This window comes from Mesocricetus auratus, unplaced genomic scaffold, assembly GCF_017639785.1.
Source record: "Mesocricetus auratus isolate SY011 unplaced genomic scaffold, BCM_Maur_2.0 Super-Scaffold_100013, whole genome shotgun sequence".
Classification (NCBI taxonomy): Eukaryota; Metazoa; Chordata; class Mammalia; order Rodentia; family Cricetidae; genus Mesocricetus; species Mesocricetus auratus.
The window spans coordinates 16,805,691-16,813,433 of NW_024429196.1; positions in this window are offsets into that span (position 1 = coordinate 16,805,691).

Below are 7,743 nucleotides of genomic sequence, written 5' to 3' on the forward strand. Positions count from 1 at the left end.
CTGGGGTACCATGCATATCTCTCTTGGGGTCCTTCCTATTTCCCAGACTCTCTGGCAGTGGGATTGTAGGTTGTCACTCCCCTGATTCATGTCTAAAATCCATCTATGAGTGAATGCATACCATGTTTGTCTTGTGACTGGGTTACCTCACTCAGGATGGTTTCTTCTAGTGCTAGAGAATTTCAAGATTCCATTGTTTTTTTTCCACTGAGTAGTAAGTACTCCATTGTGTAAATGTACCAAATTTTCTCTATCCACTCTTCAGTTGATGGGCATCTAGGTTGCTTCCAGTTTCTGGATATTATAAATAGTGCTGCTATAAACATAGTGGAACAGACATCCTTGTTTTATGAACGTGCATCTTTTGGATATATGCCTAAGAGTGGAATTGCTGGGTCTGGTGGTAGACTGACTCCCATTTTCCTGAGGAATGTCCATACTGATTTCCATAGTGGCTGTATAAGTTGGCAGTCTCACCAGCAGTGGATGAGTGTTATCCTTTCTCCACATCCTCTCCAACATAAACTGTCATTGGTGCTTTTGATTTCAGCCATTCTGACAGGAGTGAGATGGTATCTCAGAGTTGTTTTGATTTGCATTTCCCTGATGGCTAGGGATGTTGAACACTTTCTTAAATATCTCTCAGCCATTTTAGACTCCTCTACTGAGAATTCTCTATTTAGTTCTGTACCCCACTGACTGTGTCTTTAGCCTTACAGAAGGTTCTCAGTATCAGTAGGTCCCATTTATTAATTGTCGATCTCAGTGCTGTGCTACTGGTGTTATGTTCAGGAAGCAGTCTCCTGTATCAATTCATTCAAGGGTACCTCCCACTTTCTCTTCTAAGAGGTTCAGTGTGGCTGGATTTATGTTGAGGTCTTTAATCCATTTGGACTTAAATTTTGTGTGTGGCAATAGACGTGGATCTATCTACAATCTTCTACATGCCAATATCCAGTTATGCCAGCACCATTTGTTGAAGATGCCTTCTTTTTTCCATTGTATAATTTTAGCTTCTTTGTCAAAAACCAAGTGTTCATATGTGTGTGGATTAATCTCAGGGTTTTCAATTCGATTCCATTGGTCTACCTGTCTATTGTTGTGCCAATACCAATCTGTTTTCAGGACTATAGCTCTATAATAGAGCTTGAAGTCAGGGATGGTGATGCCTCAGATATTGCCTTGTTGAACAGGCTTGTTTTGTCTATCCTGGGTCTTTTCTTTTTCCATACAAAGTTGAGGATTGTCCTTTCAAGGTCTGTAAAGAGTTGTGCTGGGATTTCAATGGAGATTTGCATTGAATCTGTAGATTGCTTTTGGGAAGATTGCCATTTTTGCTATATTGATCCAACATATCCAAGAGCATGGGAGATCTTTCCATTTTCTGGTGTCTTCTTTAATTTCTTTCTTTAAAGACTCAAAGTTCTTGTGATACAGGTCTTTCACTTGTTTGGTTAGAATTTCTATCACGACAATATAAGCATTTTTAAAGAATTTCCAAATACTAGATGTGAGGGGTGAATTTTGTAGAACTTGTAAGGCAGGTAAATTATCAGAGAAAAAGAACCAACTTTACTATGAGTGAGGAATCTAGTTCCAAAATGACAAGACACATAAGGATGCATGTCGAGACACAGGAAATCTCACGGACTACATTGATGCTGATAACAGTGTGCACAACTCTGGAGAACTGCTAACAGTTGGTAAAACCCCTACCACTCTTAAAAATTTCAATTTCTTCATTAATTTATATCCTGATCACATATGTCTACAACCTAGTTCTAGCAAGTTTCTGAATTCATTTATAAGGAAGTTAAAAGAGATCCTAGAAATCCTAGCTCAATATTTCCCATTTATCTGTTCTTAGACATTCCCCAAAGACTACTCCAGAAGTTCTAGTATGTGTCCTTTGCATGTGATGGCCAGCAAAGGGATATACGGCCTGCGGGAGTAGATAGGTGTCTGAAAAATCCCACAGAAACATTCCAGAAGTCAAGTCACTACTGTAATTTTGAGAGCGGGTCATGGGAAAGAGTGGGGATGAAAATGGTTGTCTGTGGAATTTTTCTTTTATAAATGTATAATTTTATCTTTCCCATTATTTCCTATCATTAATTATATTGAAGTTCATCTATTCAGCTTAATCTTGTAAGTATTAAGTTGTTATGCCATTAACACTGTGTTAAGTGAAAAGGAATATGAGGAGATCTATGTGTAGATAAAGAACTAGCCCTTATCAAACTGGAAATTACTGGGAGGCAAGACTTGCATGTGCTTGATAACTGAAGTCAGTGTCAGTGTCAGAAATTCCACAACTATTTACATACCAAGAGCTGGCCGTGTAGTCTTTGTGGTCTAATTCTGCAAACCAAGGTTCCCACAGGGAATTTATTTCCATCTTATTTCCTGTATTTGAGAAATTCAGTTTGGAATAAGGTGGCAGTGTGTGTGTGGGGGGGGAGGGAGGTACGCGCACGCATAGTAGTCTGTGATTAAAAGAAAAGCAATTCTCCTGAAGGCTAGGGCTGTACCTTCCAGGCCTTCATTTTCACACTTGTTTTCTAGTTCTTTATGAGGGTATGTATGTCTGTATGTGTCAAAATATTGTATTCTTCCAAATACTGTTGGTATAGCAAGGGCCAGTTTTATAAGATCATACTTTTCTTTCTGCTATAGGAAAAGTCAACAGTTCTAATTCAAACATCTTTCACATTTCCTGACCATTGTCAACCTCATTTCCTCCCTTTTCATTTTCCACCTTCCATAACAGTCTTGACAAAAGAGGCCCAAAGATTGCTTCAACCCATTATCTCTGCTGTAGAAACTCTGCTGTCATTTACTTTTTGCTTATGCTCAGATTTCCATGCATCTTAGCTAAAGCCCCAAGGCTCCCTTAAGCTCCCTGAAATCGGCTTGGTCATTTCCAAAGCTGCCCTGTGGTTGCAAAGAATATCTTCAGGACCATTGCTTCCTCGGTAGATGCTCATGCTAGATGATATGCTGGGACATCTAGTTCCGTTATTCGGTGGTCTTTTCTCAGATAGTGTGAAGACAAGCCTGACAAGGAAGGAAGTTCTTCCCATTAGTGATACATAATGTAGGATACAGCTAATACACAATTAAAATGACTCTGTTTTATTTATTAGGAGTTTGCCAAGAGATCATATCTTCTATATCCTTGTCATGAATGTACAAAAACAAACAGGTAATGATGTGTAGGAATGGATGTTAGTTATTTGATTATGGAAATCATTTACCAATAATGCTACTTTAAAAATTTGAGTAATTTAAACTGCCAATTATATCTTAGTAAAGCTAGAAAAAATTCCAGCCATATTTCCTCCTAAGTTCTTTCTACCCTTAACTCTTATATTAAAATATATCTGTACAATATAATATTAAATTTCTGGAATTATTATATGGCCAAGCATATACATGCAGCCAAGGCTGAACTTAATCTTGCTATGTTTGAGAGGATGTCCTTGAATTTATTATCCTCTTGATTCTACTCTCCAGTGTCTGGATTACAGGCCTGAACACCATCGCCCGGGTTTATGCAGTACTGGGAGTGGAGCTCCATGTGTGCTAGTAAGCACACTACCAACTAAGTCACACCCTTGGCTCTGTATATACCCTTTTATGAAGGACTCTCTTTTACTGTATAAGTTTTAGTTCAGGAGCCCAAGCCTTGATACACATGCAATTCATAGGTCATCCACCTTTAGCATGTGTTTCTTGAAAAATAGCCTGATACTCAATTCTTCACAGAGATTGGAAGTATGGTCTGTAATGGAATACATATTAAGTACTAATTAAAGAAAGCTTTCTAAAGATCTTCCATGCTTAGAGATGATCTCTCAGTTATTGGTAAGAAGAGCACTGAACAAGTGTGGAGTGGTGAGCAGCGCATTTAGTGAAGGTTTCCCCCCTGGAAAGGGAAGGATTTTCCTTAGGCACCCATACAGATAGACTCAGTAGATGATGGATTGCTTTTTAGTTGGAGTTGCACCTCCATTGGACTGTCACTGGGAACTTATGTCACAGGGAAGACTTTTAAAGTCTTAAAAAATTTGTGCTGGTATAATACATAGGCATGCCTTGTTAAAAAAAAACAAAACTAAAACACAGCTGACCATCATAAAATGACAGTTTTTCCACATCCCAAAGACTATTTAACTGAAGCGTATCAACAAATCAAATGCCAAAAAATATGGAAAGAAAGAAAAAAAGAGAGAAAAAATTTAATTACTCCACAAGAAAGCCATGTTAATGGAATTTTTGCTACTGGGAACCTGAGAGGATGGTAAGAAAATCCAGCTTTAGAACCTGACTGTTCAGCAAATAAGAAGTTATAATGGACACTTTTCAACAAATACACATGATATACCACCCTTTCATAGGTAAGCATAACTTTAAAATTAAAATGTTCTGTCCAGCCAAAGCTAAAATTGTAAACTTGATTAAGCCTGTTGTTTCTAAGCAACTGAATGAATAAACAGCCAACAACATCATAAAGTCCTACAAGGACAAGTCTCCCACCCAATTACTGACCGGGCTGGACCCCGCTTAGCTTCCGAGATCAGACAAGATTGGGCGCGTTCAGGGTGGTATGGCTGGTAGACCCTGCAAGAACAAGTCTACAGTGATTTCAGATTTCCTGGATTATATTTTTTGTGAAACATTTTTGGTAATGTGTGCATGTTTTAGATCTTGGGTTTAGCAATCACAGATTCTTTTCTTTTACAGGAAACCAGTGTCATTTGTGCTCAGTTTCTCATTTGAAAGCCTGCAAATAGCATTTGCATGTATTTCTTAACACAGTAGTTGGTTTCTGGCCTAAAAATCCAATCTGATTTTTAAAAAATTGGTTTTTACCTAAATTCTCCTGAATTGACTGAGCTTGGGTTCCTCCTATAACATCATTTTCCTTCTTCTTAGTCCATAGTACATCTATACCCGTTCCTTTCTGCTTCAGGGGCCTGTGGGATAAGGTTTGGAAGACACGCTTTGCCTTTTGCATGGGCTGGACCACCATAAACCCAACTTATGCTTGTGTTGATTAAGACAAAAGCGTTGAAAAGAGACCAGGAAGGTCTTCAGTTCTAAGGAGACAACGAGCTGAAAGTTGAAAAGAATGGGACCATCAGTGATGTTAGTGGGATTTTATTTCCTGATGGGAAATGATACTGCATATGTGAGACCCGGAAACCTCATACATATCATTCAGTGAGGACCTGTGTAAAAATTAAAGATCTTATAAAGGATAGAAATACAGGACCATGTGTGAAATGATGCAAGCTTCTGAAATCTGTTTCTAGGAGGACATTTTTTTAAGCTTTAAATTAAATATTGCTTTGCATTAGTCCCTCACTGTTTCAAATACCTCAGAGTGGCTTATTCTAATTGTTTTAAAGACTCTGAAGAATTATAAAAATATTAAACCAATTTAGAGTGCTCATATTAAATTAATATTAAACCAATGAGGGTTGTTCATTTGAAGTACTTGCCTTAGGAAGCCACCTCTGTCTCTTGCCCATGTGAGCTATCAAAATTCAAAACAAAAGGAAAGATGCTATGGGCCAGGCAGAACTAGCTAGTGATCACAATGTTACAAGCTCTGTTTCATAGAAATTATTTTATATGAGAACTTTAATACAACAGCTTTCCTTCCTGATCTAAGTTAAAGATACTTTCTGTGAAGAGTGAGAAAGAGAACCATCAAGTAAGCATGTATGTCCCATGTGGGAGCAAGCATCCTAGCTCTTGTTGATTCCATGAGACTACAAAGGTTGGGTTTAGATGTTCCTCACAGCCATTCAGCTATATATGGGATGAGACATGAGATGGCTAAATACTTCTGAAATTTACCTAAATAGTTCCATGACATGTGACCGACATGGACTAGGTGCTTCTGTTTTACAGACACTGGTTGACATGGAGGAACACATATAATAGGTAAATCTCACCTGGCAACCTGGATTGTTTTCCTACCACTTGGTTACAATAAAGTTGTGTATATCATTATGAGAGTATGCAATATACTGTAGGAATAAAAATTTAGAGGATTCCATAGAGAAAGTGGTGTTTATCTTAAAGAAGCTAAAGCAATGTTGCCTTTTTCTATTATCAGTATAAATCTCAGCTATAACATAGGGATAAGGATAACAAAATTCTGAATGAGAGATCCAGAATTAATCATACATTTTTAAAGAGCCAAACATAATCATGGGATGGTGGTGTGACTTATAATGATGGCATTTAATTTTTAATAAACTAAGTCCTAAAGCAAGAGCCTGAGCCTTAGCAAAGATTTCACTGTGGTGACATTTCTTCAGTGGTTAAATAGCCTATGATTTCTATAACAGATTCTGCCAGATCACTCTCAGAGCCAATTTTCTTAGTGCACAAATGAAAATGAGTTTATAAGAACCATGAGCACCTTGAGCATAGGCATAGTGTAGATAAAATCGCAAGGCTTAGGAAATCTAAGTTATGAGGCTGGCCAGTCATCTGGGAACAAAATGTCCTGCCCTTGTCACCATGACTGGTCCTGAATGGAATGGATGTTTCCATCACACACTCGACTTTTCTGGTGTCTATAGACCCAGACTCAATTATGGAGCTGACATATCCAGTTTGTTTGAGATTTGTTAAGAACATCAAGAATAATAAAGTCTGGCTTACCTCTCAAATTACTCCTCAGAATTCTCTTACATTCCTGACATCCTTCTAGAAGTTTCCAGCAAAGCTTAAGAAGCGTCTAGAAACTAATCTAGCACTACTGAGGTAATTCCCCTCAAACTGAAGCAATTGTTTCTCTGTATTCTTATGACAATCACCCTGGATGATTAGTTTTTGGTTAATGCCTGTATGAGTTCTATACGTATCAGCATCTTCTCAACCTGTCTGAACTCTTACATTTTATTGGCTATGTTTGGGTTTCATGTGACTGGCAACATGACAGTGATTTTGACACCCGTATCTTAGTCTTAGGCATCCTGAACTCCCCTTTTTTGTGGACTTGCAGCTTCAAACCTCTTTGATGTTATCTAATTGTTTCCATTGGAGGAATTTGATCTCAGAAAAATTTAGAAAAACACTTCTTATTAGAAGAGTTGTTTGAAGCCCAAATATTGTTTGACATGGTGGCCCATTTGGTGTGCTGGGGGCTGTAAAATGGCTCAGCGGTAACAGTTCTTGCTATTCTTTCAGAGAACCGAGTTCAGTTCCCATCGTCAACATGATGACTTATAACCATTTGATTCCAGGGGTTCTGGTGCCCTCTTCTGCCATTCATAGGCAGCAGGCATACACACAATACACATATGCAGGCAAAACATGTAAATAAAATAAAAATAATAAATAGTTTGAAAGGAGAAAGAATGCCAAGTTATTATGGAGTCAGCAAATATTGTGAAAGGTGATGCTGAAAGTAGAATTGAAAGCCACTAATGTACATTTGGCTCTCCTTTTTTTCCCTCCTGGCTAATGCGATTGCCTGAGTGCTTGTGTTTGCCATTCTGCAATATCATGAGCCAAGAATCTATTTCAGATTGGGTGTCACTGATAAAGTGGGAATCTTGCAGTAGTGGATGCTTTAGGGCAGGCTGAGTAGAGTAGGTCTTCAATCTTTCTGTGCATCAGGAACCCATGAAGCCCATGTTTAACTTTAGCTCTGATAAATAAGGAGATTAGAAGTTGTTATTTTGAAACATAAACAGAATAATTTGACAATAAAGTTTC